Source organism: Jaculus jaculus, chromosome X, assembly GCF_020740685.1.
Source record: "Jaculus jaculus isolate mJacJac1 chromosome X, mJacJac1.mat.Y.cur, whole genome shotgun sequence".
NCBI lineage: Eukaryota > Metazoa > Chordata > Mammalia > Rodentia > Dipodidae > Jaculus > Jaculus jaculus.
This window is the reverse complement of record NC_059125.1, coordinates 10161494-10178533: the sequence shown is the minus strand read 5'-3', so window position 1 is coordinate 10178533 and position 17040 is coordinate 10161494. Positions and strand designations below refer to the sequence as shown.

General features: G+C 40.0%; 1 non-coding gene across 1 annotated transcript; it reads right to left on the bottom strand.

Annotated features, from left to right (window-relative positions):
- Window positions 1-9746: 9746 nt before the first annotated feature.
- LOC123456909 lies at window positions 9747-9910 on the bottom strand. Its single transcript, XR_006634774.1, has one exon. It is a non-coding gene; the product is annotated as a U1 spliceosomal RNA (small nuclear RNA).
- Between the last annotated feature and the right edge of the window lie 7130 nt (window positions 9911-17040).

Sequence of the window (17040 nt, the reverse complement as noted above, 5' to 3'; positions counted from 1 at the left end):
TTAAATCAGGAACGTATGGGTCTGGGCCCTATATTTTGGCCAGCAGAGAGAATACATGAAAGAGATAGCTATATAGCAGCTTCTGCTGGCAAGGCTGCTGCTACTGTGCTTGCCGGTTAGCTGAGCCTGAAATCAGGCTGACCATTGTATCTTTCATTTGCTCACGAGATTTTAATCCCTTTTTGGTTCTACGCCAGTTTGAATTGGGTTTTATTTCACTTGCATTCAGAATATCCTACTTGATTGAAGATTAAATGTCTTTGGGAGCAGATAGTAAAATATTTTCTCATATCCTTCAAACTGCATTTTCAAAGGAATTCCTAGCATATTAATCCTGGTCCACTGACCACTTTCCATAGCTGGGAGTGTAGGAGAGGCAAGGACTATATCAAGGACACAGGCCAACTCTCAGACTCATTTGAAAAAAGTCTGTCTACAAGGCAAGTAGAGGATTCCCCAAAAGTTCTTAACCATGCACTGTGTGTGTGTGTGTGTGTGTGTGTGTGTGTGTGTGTGTGTACCAGAGTGTAAAGACTGATTTGCCTCTCCTTCCTTCTGCAATCTCTTATTAGGGCTCTCATAGGCTAAATTGGAGGGAAGACAACAGAGAGCAAAGAAGAGAAAGGTAGAGGGTGCATCTGGACCAGCCTAAGGTCCCTAGTGGAACTGTGCTATCTCTATTTCTCCCTACAATCCACAAAGTGTTAGGTAGGTTCTACCATATCTGATTTAAAACAAGTAACTAATGTATTCAATGAGCCAGTGTGGGAGAGGGACAGGCACAGGCCAAAATTTTTGTAGAAAATAGTGAGAAACTTAAAGTTGTCCATCGAAAAATAAGGATCACAAACAATAATCTTAGTAAAGTGCATCTTTTGAGACAGGATTGTACTGTGTACACAGCTGGTTTAAAACCCATAATTCAGCTATGTCTGCCTCCTCAGTGCTGTGATTACACCCCAGCAGTAACAGGAAAATTCTATTACTGCAAATGAATTATACAGAGATTGGTTAAATATAGCCTGCATGCTAAATTGAAAACATAGACATGCAAAGGACTGGGATGCTTATTTACTATGCACCTATCTCTAAAGTATGCTTCCATATGTAAAATCCAGGTATATAACAAAGTATGCAATTTTTTTTTTTTGGTTTTGGATGAAACAAGGTATTAAAGACAATTCAGAGCGTTTGTATTTGTTTACATTAAAAGATAAACTTTAAGGCACATCATGGCTTTCAGGCAGATACACAGTGAACATCTATTGAGGTATTTATTTACATCATTAACAGTGAGAGAACCAGCAAGATATTATAACCAACTTAAAGGTAAATTAAAAGAACAGACACATTTATAGATCAGGGATATTGAAATAAATGTGCAAATTAGAGCAGAAGGCAAGTCAGTTTAACCTCCAAGGGAAAGACTTCATGATATATCTACAGGCTAGTATTATTATACATTCACATCACTTACTCACAACTGACAGAATTGGACAATCACTTAAAGGTAATGAAAGCTATAGAGTCTCCATAGAATCCTAATCAAATAACTAAGAAGAGTATGCTGTAAACCTAGGTATCTTGGCTTCAGCACTATTGAAATTATGAGCTATATAACTCTTGGCTCTGGGGAAGGGTCTGTCTTATACACTAGCATGTTGAACAGCATCCTTGGTCTCTACCCATGAAATGCTAATAGCATCTCTCCTAAGAGCAACAACCAAAAATGTCTTCAGATATTAACATAGTTCCTGGTGGAGGGGGCACATAAAACTGCCCCTACTTGAGAATCATTGCTCTAAGCAGTGTATAGTTTTCTGTTGAAGCATATTTTAGGTGCTTGTAAATAGGTAGGTTAAACCAGTTCGAATGCAACAGTTTGAATATATGGCCCCATAGACTCCAGTGTTTCTTGGTACAGTTTCTCTCTCTCTCTCTCCCTCTTCCTCTCTCTCTCTCTCCTTAGATATATGGAAGAAAGCAGCTTCTTCCACCATTGTTGGCATTTCCCCTGGACTTCGTAAGTCTGAAATAAACCCCTTCCTACAATAAATGCTATCTGATTGGATGTTCATCCCAGCAACAAAGAGCACACTGTAACAACATGCTAAGCTAATTCTCTATCACTGAGCTACACCCCCAACCACCATATTTTTTCTGGCATCTGTTCCTCTATCTGGAACATTCTTGTCCCATCAGACTCTTGTGTTTGGATACTTAATCCCCAGTTGGTTATACTATTCATGAAGTTTATGGAAACTGAAGAAGGTAGTATCCTGCTGGAGGAAGTGGGTCACTGGGGGGAGAACTGTAAGGTATTACAGCAGGGCTCTGTTTGCTTTTATCTCTGTCCCTATACTGTCCCTCTAAATGTGACTATTTGAGGCTGGTTTTCTGCTCTTGCCATTTTTTACTTGCTGCAATGGACTCTACTTTCTCAACTGTAAGATGAATAAAACCTTGTTACTTCCATAAATCTCTTCTGACTGGGCATTTTTCCCAACAATGAGAGAGTAATTGATACAGTTCTCCAATATCTTTTCTTAGCTCTTTCCCTGCCTTTGTTAAAATATTTGCTTATATATGTCATTTCTTCCAGGAGATTACTTCATCACCTTATGTGACATATAACTTATTACCCATCACTCTCCTTTTTTTTTTTAAATTTTAATTTTTATTTATTTATTTGAGAGAGGGAAAGAGGCTGAGAGAGAGAGAGAGAGAGAGAGAGAGAGAGAGAGAGAGAGAGGGAGAGAATGGGTGCGCCAGGGCTTCCAGCCACTGCAAACAAACTCCAGATGCATGAGCCACCTTGTGTATCTGAATTACATGGGCCCTAGGGAATTGAACCGAGGTCCTTTCGCTTTGCAGGCAAGTGTCTTAACCACCAAGCCATTTCTCCAGTCCCATCACTCTCCTTTTGTCTTAAGTGTTTTTTGTGTTTTTCCTGGCTTTCTTCTAGAATCTAGACACTAGAATGTAAGTTTTCTGAGGCCAGAAATTTGTTAATAAATCAATCATTATGTGAAGCAATAGAACCAAGAAAAAATCAGTTAAGAAATACAAAAAGAAATAAAAAAACACAAGAGTAACTTATAGATGGTTTCTTTTCTTATCGTTATTGCTGAAATAAAATAGCCACTGGAAGAATCAATGAGTGAACTTTAATGTTGCCAGTTCTTTGGAATTGAATTCCAAAGACTATTGAAACAAGATTACTTAAGCAAATTAATCTGAGCATAAGCCAAAGTTTGTTACTTATTAATGAGGCAGCCAGCAGATGGAGAATGGGAATTGCAAAAAGTTGAGGGGGCACAGAGGACTCTACCAAATGAGGGACTGATGTGAACAGAGCTGAGTTGCTGTAATAGTTACTTTATTCTTTGTTGTGGCCAAATACCATGCAAAAGCAACTTGGAACAAAGGAAGGAAGGAAGGAAGAAAAAGGAAGGAAGGAAGGAAGGAAGGAAGGAAGGAAGGAAGGAAGGAAGGAAGGAAGGAAGGAAGGAAGGGAAGGAAGGAGGGAGGGAAGGGAGGGGGAAGGGAGAAAGGATTTATTTTGGCTTACAATTTTAGGGGACACAGTCCATCATGGTGTGAAGGCATGGTAGCAGGAGCATGAGGCAGCTGGTTCCATTGTATCCATAGTCAGGAAGGAGAGAGAGAGGAAGGCTGGTACTTAGCTCATGTTTTCCTTATTATTCAGTCTGTGACCCATTTCCCCCACTGGGTTGGTGCTATCCATATTTGGAGTGGGCCTTCCCTCCTCAGTTAAACTCTGGAAATGATCTCACAGACATATATGCAGGTCTATCTTCTAGGTGATTCTAAAATCAGTCAACTTAACAATCAAGACTAACTATCACAATTGCTTAAGCAGTAACACTTATTTCTTTCACAGAGGGTTCATGTTATAATGGCCCAAACTGATCATGTCCTTACCAAGTGTAATGAGTTAATATTAGGGCACAGTGTCTTCAGAACCAGTTTCTACAATAAGGATAACAGGCAATGTGCATTAGCTATATACTGAGATGTGAACAATAAGCCAGATATTTGTGACTATCAATAGATATAACATGTAACAAGGCTTTAATCCCTTACAAAGAATCAGTTATCCAATGACAGACCTCTGTCAGAGTACTTGATGACCCACCAAAGGCCAATGGTAAGACCCTATTGCTGAAGACTCTATACACAGCTGACGCGTAAAATGGAATGGCATGGCTGGAAGCCAGGAGAGAGTCAGTCCCCAGACAGTCAGCATGTCTAGTGCCAGAAGGTGCTACATGGGCAACTGGGGGAAATGACCAATATCTATCCAAGAAACTCATTATCTAACCTAATTAGCAACAAATAACCTGATGTGATACCCACACAAGTGCAATAGTGGCACACAACCATGGTGGGGAACCAACTGCTCTTGATTTGGCTGATTCCCTCAGTGGTACGAGACCCATAGCTGGAGCTGGGAAACAAGTCAGAACCATACCCAAACATAAGCCCACTCTCCAATATCAAGCTACCATCAATCATGGGCTACAAGAGGGCCTACACCTATCAAGCTCTCTATCAAAAAAGTAATTGTTTTCTCAATTTTCCGGGTACTAACTTACTCCTCATTGGAGAATTTGCTTCTCTTTTTCAGATAGATGCAGATCCTAAGGAGAGGTCTGCCCCAACATACCTCAAAAGGGGCCGACTGAAACTAAAGACAATTGGCAAAACAAGCAAGGGGGATGTTTTCCTGATGATCCGGATACCAGCACAAAGGGGAAGGAGACCAACACAGAGAAAAATCAACTCCTACCAAATCAGAGAGCCAAAACCTCAGAGGCCCCCAACACCTCAGCACTGAAGCAGACCAAAAATGAACCCAACATGGCTCAGGGAAATTTTGCGGAAGAGGGGGTGGAAAGAATGTCAGAGTCACATGTTGGGTCATGATATGCAGAGACATTTATCGTACCAATAGCTGTGGGCTAACTCCACAATGCACAACCCATATACATCAACAAGGAGGGTCCAATGGGAGGGGGTAGGTCATGGATGAGCCTAAACAATGGTACCAAACTGCCTGTATTTGCTGAAAAGAAAACTAATAAATTAAATTAAAAAAAAAGAATCAGTTATCACAATGGCACCAAATGGTGCCAAGCCAAAGACAATCAATGTAGCCATTGTTTTTGCTTCTTCTATAAGCTATTAGAGGATTTCTCCAGCAATCAAGGATACTGAACACCCAGTTAGCTTAAATGTGTTTGGGGAAATTTTTTTCTCTTAGGATTCATTAAAATTTCCAACCACACATCTTTCTTTGAACTACTGTGACATCTGCTCATAATGCACACTGGGATGTAATTGGCCTTTATTTGAGTGTAATTGATGGTTTACATCATTCAGTCTATCCCTGTTTTGGTTCATTATTCAGGGACAATTGTAGTTGACAGTAATCACAATGTCAAGATTTAGGTCACTATTGGTGCCACCTCCTTTAACTCAAAGCAGGTGAGTTTAATTTGTTTTGTAAACCTTACTTACCTTTAAAATATCTAACATGTTCCCATAGCCACAGATTGATTATTTCCTTACCAAGTGGCATAGGTCTCCTCAAAGGGTTTGGACAACTGCTACAATAATAACACTAAACTATAAGAGCTTAACATATTTATTAAAGGTAATCATCTTGACATTCCATTTTATGCCTAAAAAGAAGTTAACTTTAATAAGTTATTATCAAGACTTGTTCCCCTTCAAGTTTATTATTAGAAACTCACACATTTTAAAATTCTAACTTCAGGAATATTGTTCTTTACCAAAACACAATGCATGAATATTGTGCTGATAAGTAAACATCAAAACTATTATAATCACAGTCTTTTAAATGCAAAGGTAGAATCAGAGATATACTAGCAGATTTCAAGATTCCTTGACCAAGGAAACCAATGCCCCTGAGTAGCACTCTTCAGATATTTCACTATACATATTCTATATATGACAGCTGATAAGGCCATATTTATACTCAGCTCCTAACACCCCCTGCCTAGAAGAACACCATTATCCTGGAATGTGTCACAACTCTCACAGGCATGTTCTCAAAAGACTTTTCCTAGAAATATTGTTACCATCCTGTCATGAAGAGAGATATTCTAAAGAGATACTTGTACCCCTTCCTTTGGTGACCAGACTATTGAAACAATGAACCCCAAGAAATTGGAATTTTCCCAGCAATCTCATGCTGGAAAAAGAAAAGTTCCAAAGCCTGGTGAGAGCCATAAGAATAACTCATTTCAGGAAAGACCTGAGGCCTTGCAGCACAAACTAGAGTAGAGATTGAGACTGCTTAGCTAGGCATACCTCATGCCTTCTATTTAAACAGAAACCTAATGTCAGAACTCTGAAGATGGACTTGGGGACTTGGTGGGAGTGTCATTGGACTACTATGCTTCTTCCCAATGTAACCATGTTGAATGAATTTATTTTTTCTGCTTTTCTTTGTTACTTATTGGTGTAATTGCTTCATTGGGGATGGGTGAACAAAGTTAACATGTTGAGGGATACTATTAGGGCTCAAGCTCTAACTCTAATAACTGTAGTAATAAGAAAAGAAAACCTCTCAGCATATAACACTGTTTTTCCTGGAGCCCAAGGGCCTAAGGCTGTCCAGACAGCAGCTACCCTGAACTAAGGTAGAGTTGAATCTGATGCTAACCTCCTCACACCATTCCCTTGGTATCCCTATCATGCCAGCGACTATAGTGCTTCATTCAACAGCTACACAGTGGTCCTTTACCATCAGCTATCCCTAAGCAAGTAGCCTTTGCTCCTGCATTCCAGAGTCCTGTGCTTTTGAGTGATGTCAGCTAAGTCTCAGAAGTGTTGGTATAGCTGAAGGCTTTGGTCTGATTCAGGGCATCTGTATATTCACTAATGTATACCCTGTTTACAGAGGATAGAACCCAAGGCCCTAAACACACTAAGTTCATATCATACCACTAAACTACATGCATGCTCATCTTTGATCATTCTTGAAGGTGGAGAGAGGATGATAGGACCAAAGATTCAGGAGTAAGAAGAACTCACTTTAGAAATGATCTTTTTTCATCTTCAGTTTTTCTAGTCCAGAAATAAAAGGATTGTTGGGCTGGAAAAAATTGTTCAGTGGTTAAGGTGCTTGCCTGCAAAGCCAAATGACCAGAGGGTTTGACTCCTAAGTACCCATGTAAAGCCAGGTGCACAAGGTGTCTTGGCTTTCAAATAAATAAATAAATACATAAATAAACAGATGGATAAAAGTATTTCTAAAAATGGATTGTGAGTGTGCCTCTATTATAAGCTGGTTGAAAATATTACATGGGGTTAAAAGAAATGAAATAAAATAATAATTATAAGAGAAGCAATAGATATGATCATGTGACATGAAATGGGGAATGTTGATGAATTCAAGGCTTTATGCTCATAAAAAAGAGAGCAAACTAAATGAACATGTTGCTAGTACTCTCTAAACCAGTAGCTCTCAAATCTGAGCATTAGTATAACTCAGAGGACTTGTTCGAACACAGGTCATCTGTCACTGCGCTGATTTTGCAAGCGGATATAGGGTCTAAGAAGTGGCATTTCTCCTATGCTCCCAGTTCTCACCCAGATAACCCCACATGAGAAGCTCTGCTCTAAACTAGTGATTCCCCATTGTAGCTATAAATAACGTTGGATTTGTTTGGGAGTTTGAACATCAAATATGTTCCCTTCTTTAGAGGTTAGGCCTTCCAGACTCAGAAGAGCAGCCTGGATCACAGGATGATAGGCTTAGGCAATCTAATATGTATCTGAAAGGGCCACAATGGTAGGGTTACCTTATATTCTGTATTGTAAAAGTACACTTTTACTCCAATCTATAGGGAGGGATCTGCATATATATCTTGAAAACATCACTGTATGTATACACTGCTAATGATTTATTTGTTCTGTCTTAATCCTTAGCTTAGATGTCATCCATACGGAGACCCAGGAAGAAATCAGAACTCAATGGCCTTGATGAGAACCCTTTTCTGCTACACAAACAGATTATAATGAGGAAAAAGTGAAATTGATCCCTTCTACAAAGGTAAAAGACCTTAAAACCTGTGAATCATTTTTAAGCCACATAGCCAGAAGGGTAAAACAACTTTGAAGACCCACTTGGCAAGCATGATAAGACTAAACTTTGAGTGGATTTACTGCCCTTTTCTGGTTCCTTGTAAAATGCTAATGAGACAAAGAACAAATAAGACAGATATTTTCGTATTAGTCCTTTCTCTTCTCAGTTTGCTGCCTCTCTGAATAAAGCACTTACTTAGAGATTCAATTCCTGGTCTTTTACGTGTGTGATTGGCAGCAAGGACCATGGGATGTGTCTCCCAGATCCAAGCCAGTGCTCTTGACCAATAAATAGCCTCAAATAATTTACTAAATTTAGTCATTGTGGTTTGAATGTGAGATGTTCCTCATAAGCATGTGTGTTTGAATACCCAGTCTCCAACTCGTGGTGCTGTTCTGGAAGGTTTGTGAAGTTTTTCAGAGGTGGTGCTTTCTTGGAGGTGAAGGATTGCTGGGATTGGGCCTTTAGGTTTGATAGCTAGGATCCACATCCTGTTTGCCCTCCACTTCCTAATTATGGATGCAGAGTGACCAGCCTGCCTCCCCTTCCTGTCACCATGCCTCACCTGCCATGATGGAATGTTTCCTCTTTGAACTGTAAGCCAGAATAAAACTTTCCTTAAGCTGCTTCTTGTCAGGCATTAGTCATAATAATAAATAAAATAACTAATGTAAGGATCATACTATATGCACAGTAGGTCAGGTTTACCCTCTGTATGCATTCGCTGCTAACATTCTTTAACTTCTCTTGGAATTTCAGGAATGTGAACTTAATGATGAATCAAAGTAAACCCAAAGAACAATCACATGACAACTTTCCCAGGTATATACAGCTAAACCTTAGAATGGTATCAAGTGAATTTTACGACCTAAGTATAGGTTTGTGAAGTGTGTGTGTTCTAATCCCACGAAACATTAAAAAAAATCCAGACTCTAAGGGAGATATTCTCAACTTTGGGCACATGGATCTTTGAAAAAAATGTTGGGGCTCTTACCACACAAGGATTCTGATATGATAGGTCTAAGTATGGTCTGGGAAGAATGCAAAACCTCCCCCAGAGGATTCCAGTGTGCAGTCAAAATTCACAAAGGCTGGTGCAAACAAGACGATTCATGTATCCATAAACCACCTTCTCTTCATGCTCTTCAAACTCTCCAGGGATTCTAATTTGTGCACAGGGTGGAAAGCTACTGATTTAAGGGAAACAAACAAGATTAAACCAGCAAACAAAAAACAGTTATAACATAACTGTTATTTTTTTTATTTACTTATTTGAGGTCGGGGAGAGGCAGATAGAGAATGGCCATGCCAGGGCCTCAAGCCACTGCCATCAAACTCCAGACCCATATGCAACCTTGTTCATCTGGCTTACATGGGTACTAAGGAATTGAACTCAAGTCCTTAGGGTTCTCTAGAAAGCCCCTTAATTGCTAAACCATCTCTCTGGCTCCAATTGCTGTTGTTTTTGAAGTATATATTTGCATAGGGACAAAATCCCCTGAAATGATATGTTCCAAAATATTAAAAGAATGATTTAAATTTTATTACTTATTCTGATCATCAAATAATAAATGGATATGTTTATGGAGTAGAATTTTCTTTCCCACAGGGGAAAGCGTGAACGCAGTCCCCCACTATCACAAATTATGCAGTCGAGTTTCCCGCATTTGGGGAAATCGCAGGGGTCAGCACATCCGGAGTGCAATGGATAAGCCTCGCCCTGGGAAAACCACCTTCGTGATCATGGTATCTCCCCTGCCAGGTAAGTATTGGAGTAGAATTTAATGCTTTGATCTATGTACATGTTATAGAAAGAATCAAGTTAACATATTCTCCATTCATTTATTTTTGGTACTGATAATGTTAACAAACCTAATTTAGCAATTTTGAAATGCATAATGCATTATTATTATAAATACTATAGTCACCATGCAGTATACTAGGCTACTTAAAACTTATTCCTAGCCAGATGTGGTGGCACACGCCTGTAATCCCAGCACTCGGGAGGCCGGGGGTAGGAGGAATGAAATGCATTGGAGGCCACTCTGAGACTACATAGGGAATTCCAGGTCAGCCTAGGCTAGAGTGAGACCCTACCTTGAGAAACCACCAAAATAATTTAAAAAATAATTATTCCTCTAGTCTAACCCAAACATTGCACCCTTTGCCCAACATCTTTCCTTCCTCCACCCATTTAAGCCCCTGAGTCTCTGGTAACCACCTCTCTATTCTATTTCTATGAGATCAACATTTTTATATAAGCAATATACAAATCAATGAATCACTAAGCATGCAACTTCTTCACTATATCAAATTAAACTCTATAAACTGATTTTTTTATTGTTCAAGATACATGAGGTTTGTTTTATTTGCTATCTTGGTCTTTTTGAGACCATAACATATTCATTGTTTCTTTCTTCTGTACTGATTCTTTAAAAAATATTACTTTAAGGTGTCCTCAGCTACTTACTGTCTAAGGACTTTATGACATCACATAAATGCATATTTTCCTGCAAAGACAGACACTTGCCTCTAAAATCTAAGCACAAGTCACTTCCCAGAAGAGCCCAGCTAATGCAAGGATTTTTTTCAAATGACATATCCTTTATGTCAACACAACTTCCAGTTTCCGTTTCTGAAATATAATCTAAGTTCCAAGCTGAAAGTGGGCAATGCTCTGGGACTGACTTCAATAAGGATTGTTTTATAGTTTAACAGTAAAGCATTTTGACAGGATATCATTTTCTCCCACAGTTACCAAAAGTACTCAATAGAATTCAGCGTGTGTGCATGCGTGTGTGTGTGTGTGCATGTTCAGACAGCATAATGTATAATGATTTGAGGAGTAAGAGGTTTACTCAATTAACACTATAAAGATTTTTCTATTGAAGCAGAAAGTATCCTCTTTTATCAAATCAAATCAGCCATGAACATTTGTAGACTTTCCATTCTATATATACTTAAGCAGCATTAAAAAAATATATATTTGCTTGCTTTTACCAGAGGGCTTAGAGGCATTCTTGAGTGTTGGGGTACTTTTGCAAGGTGCATTTGTTGTTTTAGCTCTAAATATATAACAAAAACATTTACATAAATTTAGGCCATTACAAAGTATTTAATCTAATTGCTTTGCATGTGTCACATATCACTAAGATACACACTTGCTTTCAAGAAAATCAAACATTGCAATAGAGACAAATGTATCTACACATCACTAAAAATGCATATTATCATTGCAGAATGAAGGACTAATGGCTGGGTGATACTGTTGATGACTTCTTTGCCAGTAGCCAGGCAAGATGTACCCTCTGGTACAACAGTGGCATGAAGGCAATGGGATAAGCAACAGCCTACTCCATGGAAGGAAAGTCATGTCTGGTACTGCAAACCAGGTCAAAAGCCCATGGCTGAGGAGAATGTAGGCCTTAAGGAAGACCTTCTATTGCTGTATTGCTAAACAGGTGTGTTGTCAAACTGCCTCCTAAATGTTTATCTTTATATCCACAGATCCGTCCTACTCTCAGTCCTGATCATAAAAGCTTGCTGGGCGTGGTGGCACACGCCTTTAATCCCAGCACTTTGTGAGGCAGAGGTAGAAGGATGGACCACTGTGGGTTCAAGGCCCCCCTGCAACTACATAGGGAATTCCAGGTCAGCGTGGGATAAAGAAATACCCTACCTCACAAATAACAAAGTAGAAAGTAAAATAAAGTTAGCAGTGGGAGGTGGTTAATGCAGAGAATCATAACCAGTTAATTGCTAAACATAAATAATTAATGAGTTTTGGACCCTAAACTGGACATATGTGCCATTCTCTCCAGGTCTCAGGGAATATCATGGAAGATAAGTGGAGTATGTTAAGCACTGGAAGATTGGGTGGAGTGCTGTGGAACTCGGACATCTGTACATAACAAGGTCATTGCACTCATGAACTCACATGAGATGTGGTGACCAGCACCATACTTGCACATGATGGGACCAGCAAACTTTCTGTCATAGATAGGGGAGGGTGGAGGCAGGCTCTCTCCTTCCCTGATGATCTAATGACAGTTGAAAGTTTCTAGGGAAGGGCGGTTATGCTCTTCCGTGACACAGCCCCTGCTAAGGGATGAGAAGAAGAGGGAGTACAGTGGGACTGGGGTATGTATGATCAAAATGTAATATATATGCATGAAAATTTTAAAAAGACAAATAAAATGCAACCTGTTGCATTAGAAACCCAGACAGGCTATCAAAAACAAACCAAATACTATGAAAATACAAACAAAATGGATAAATCATGTAGTGTGAATATATATATATTATGGGTCATTTATTTATTTGAAAGACAGAGAGCACACCAGGACCTTTAGCCATCGCAAACAAATGCCAGATGCATGTATCACCTTGTGCATCTGGCTTTATGTGGGTACTGGTGAATCAAACTTGCATCCTTTGGTTTTGTCAGCAAGTGCCTTAACCACTAAGCCATCTCTCCACCCCAATATTATGGTTTATAGCTTTGGGGCCACATCTAAGTAAGTAATAGGATTTTAAAGTTCAACAAGAGGAAGAAGGATGAGTAAGGAAAGCAATGTCTTCTTGGCAGGCAACTTTATCATACAGTCAGACATGCGTAGGTAGGCAGAGGGATGGAGCTGGTGTAGGGAGGCATGAAAGCAGCACTAGTAATCACAGCACTTGGGAAGCCAAGGCAGGAGGATTATTGTAAGTTCAAGGCAGGGTGGGCTACAGTGAATGAGTTCTATGCCAGACTGGACGAACTGGTGGACAGTCTTCAGCATTGAGATGGGAAATGAAATGCTCATTTGTGGGCAGTGGAGAACTGTCAAGGGCTTCTGTTTGTGTAGTAGGTATGATGGCAATTCAATGGGAAGATGCACTCTGGCAGTGGTGTGGACCTGGGCCTGCAGGGAAGAGAAGCACGAGGCAGGAACATCAAAGAGGTTGCTATGGATGAGTGTCAGGTGCCTGGGTCCTGACAACAGCTGACCTCAGAGTAAAATGTCCATTCTGTCTGATCATTCCACTCCTGCTCACTCTACTGCTCCACCTGACTCCTTTCTTTCTTTTCCTTTTTCTTTTTTTTTTTTTCCTTGAGTCAGGATCTCATGAAGCCCAGGCTGCCTCCAACTTCCTATGTAGCCAAGGATGGCCTTGAACTCCTGATTCTCCTGCTTTCACCTCTAAAGTGCTGGGATTACAGATGTGTGCCACTAAATCTGATTATGCTTTTGTTCTAGCTTTGTTTATCGCTCCCTATAAAAGGAAATTTCTTTAGCCTAATCCTTGAGATACTTGTAAACTTATGGTCAAAGTGGCTCCCCTATCCTATTCATTGCAATAATTCCTTTGAGTAAAGCCTCTCCTTACTTAGTCTGTATTTGGTTTTGGTTTGAAACTATTATTTTGTAACCTCAGGCTGTTGGCTTCTCAACTGTCCTTTACATCACTACTGTTGTCATAGTTCTACCTCAGGGCTCAACTTAGCCACCATGTTGCTAACAAGGATGGCATTTGCCCTTTTCCTGTGGCTTCACTTAGTTTCTTCCCTGTCCTAGTTCTCCCAGTCTGTTCTAATTTGTGAGCAAACACTTTCTCAGCATTGTCCATAGTGTTCTCTGTCTTTGGTTGGATTGACTTCCTCAAGGTCAGGAGGGTCAGGGAGCCAGGTGTGGTGGCTCAAACCTGTAATCATAGTACTCAGGAGGCCAAAGTAGGAGGATTATTGTGAGTTCAAGGCGAGCCTGGGTACAGTGAATGTTATGTCAGTCTAGGTTACAGAGTGAAATTCTGTCTCAAAACCACTCCTCCTCCTCCTCCTAATAATGATGATGATGATGATGATGATAATAATAATAGTAATAACAATAACAATGTCAGGAAATAGCTAAACTCAACATCACCTGCACAAGGTACACCTCCTTCTAGCTTAGATTTTGTGCATATGTGTGCATGTACATGTTTTTATATATGCAGGTGCATGTGGAGGCCAGAAGACAACCTCAAGTGTCATTCATCATTTTTTTGATGACAGGGTCTTTCACTTTCCTGGATGGTACTAATTAAGTAAACTGGATGGCCAGTGTGCTCCAGGAATCCTTTTGTGTCTACATCCCAGATTCTGGGATTACAATATTGGGCCACCAGCCTTTTTTTTTTTAAGAGGATCAAACTCAGGTCCTCGGGTTTGCAAGGAAAGCACTTTACTGACTGAGCAATCTCCCAGGCTCTGCTAGGATTTAGAAGACAGATAAAGGAAAATACCTAAGGAAGTGTTCATTGCTGATGCATGAACTCTTTTCTGAGTAGAAGCAGTGGGGGAAGAGCACTTTCTCCTTCCGACATTGCACTCTTGACAAACTAAAGGCTGATTCCACCAAAGTTTAACTTGGTGAACCAATGAATTTAGCAGGCTTTCTGACAGAGTGTGCATGAGGATTACTTATAGGAGCATAGAGACTCCAAAGCCACCACATTGGAAGGTTTCATCCTAACATTGCTTACAACCTATTCACTGCTGGATTGGTGGTGCTCATGGTCCCTGGATCTTCCACACTCATATACTCTAGCGCCCCCTGAGACCACAAGCCCTTGTGCATCATTACAAGTAGTTGGCACAGTCTCTCTGAGATCTCAGGTGAGGATCTGAGTACCTTTCCCTGGCACCTCTCCTTCCATGGAAGATCAACAACCCCAATCTAGAGAGTCTCCTGTGTGCACTCCCAGCTGTATGGGATAAAGACAGCAATAGCTGGTATTCTCCAAGGACTGTGTCACACAACATTGTTGTCAAATTTCTGGATTTTACTGAATAGCTAGATGACTTGCATTTCCTTGTCAGCCTCTGTACCTGTTCCCTCATCCATTAGTTTGGAATGTTGATATCTTTATCACCAAATTCTGGCCCAACTATAAAAGCAGTCAAAATGTTCATCATTATTACCATAGACTAGAAAGTCCTAATAACAATTGTTAATGTGACCTTAATTTAATAACAAGAGCTAGAGGACAAAAGAAAAGAAGACATAAGACAGCTTAGTCAGCTTTTAGTGTCAGACCATACCATCAAACGACTTCCATTCTTGAATGTAGGTTGAAACCTTGAAGCATAAGATTCTACCTTAAAGACTGACATGAGTACATTCATTCATCAAGCTACTCTAGATGCTTTATCAAGACACTATAGTGATGCGTGAAAGAACTCTGTAGGATTAGAACACCCACATCAGCAGTTCTTAAGTTTTAGGATTTTATCTATGTTAACAAGGAAGTGAGAACACAGACTCAAAGGAAGACAAATTATGAATTATGAGGCTCATTTTAAAGAGAGTTACAAGGAAAAGCAAAGCAGGAAAGCTCTCAAGAAAATAAATTCTCCCCCTTAAAGGAGAAGAGAGATAGTGAAGATCACCTTACATAAGGAAAGAGAGAAGAGGCAGAGAAGGGTAAGAGAGTTTACACACATAGTTCAGGTCCATTTGAATGAATCAAAAATCCAATTAGAATGAACATCACACTGGGCTCAGGTGTGTAAGGGAGGGACCTGATTGGTTGGCAGACTCAAAAGGCTGATTCAGGAAGGGCCAGCCCACAGATACTGATGCAGAATTTTGGGGTTCAGGAGGGGGTCCCCAATGTGTGAACCCCGTTTTGGGTTCTGTCCTTTCTTTAACAAAGAATTAGTAATGATGGACTTAAGAAGGATAAATTATGAATTGTTAAGTTGATTGAGGGGAAAATCACAAATTGTGGGGTTTAGGAAACATGCACTCGAGTGGAAACACTGCATAGTTTATAAGGTTCATTTAAGAGAAATTGATGTTTTGGGGAAGAAACAAAAGTGGAGTAGAGCTGCAAGCATGTGGACTTATGAAAAACGGAGGCTTTTAAAGAAAAATTAAAGTAAAGGTGCAAAAACATGGACTAAATATAAATTGACACTTTTAAAGAGAAATTACAGTAAAGCTGCAAATACATGGACTTGAGAGAAACTGAGTCTTATAAAGAGAGATTGGAGTAAAGCTGCAGGCACGTGGCAAACTGAATCTAAGAGCTTGTGTAGAGAAACTTGGGAAAAACCTACACGTGGTAGATTCAGAAACCTGAGGAAAATCATGCATGTAATCAGAGAGAAGTTACCACAAACTACAAAGCAGAGACAAATAGAAAAGCCATCCAAACCAAGGGAGAAGCCAGACTCATATATATCCTTGTGGCTCAAATGAACGAATAGAGGTAGGCAGGGCAAGCAGAGCTAAGCAGAGCAGGCAAATTTTATGACAGGAAGAAGACAGGAGCCTTTATATGCATGAGGAAGACCTGATTGGTTGGTAGATTAAGGGTGGATCCTTGTGCCAGCCCATCCAGAGCTGTCTGTCTAGTCAACATGCTAGACTAGGCAGCAAAGTGCACTGTAGATCAGTCTCAATCAGACATGAGTTCCATTTTTGTGGTGGCATGCAAGGTGGCACCTCATGATTCTCCTTGAGCCTCAACCCCTAGCTGAAACTGCCTTTAAAAAAAAAAAAACAAACTAGCTTTATTCTATCCTTCTTCAATACTGATCATGGAAAGAGTTGAGAAAGTAGTAGGTAGCTGATACTGGAGTTACCTGCAGCCATCTTGGATGAGACTGAATCAGACTTGAGTTCTAATTGTGCCAGGGAAGACAAGGTGATATCCATATTTCCATGGGCCAGTACCTAGCTAACTACCTACCAGGAGAAAGCTACTGTAATGGTTTGAATGGATGTCCCATAATTAAGATTATGGCTATGGTCTGCACAACTGGACTGTGCAAGGGCTATCATGGAGCACTGTTGTCTCAGAATGGAAGTTTTTCCTGGCTATTTAGCTCAGCTGTAGGGATGGAATTGGAAAATCCAGAGACTGTCAAT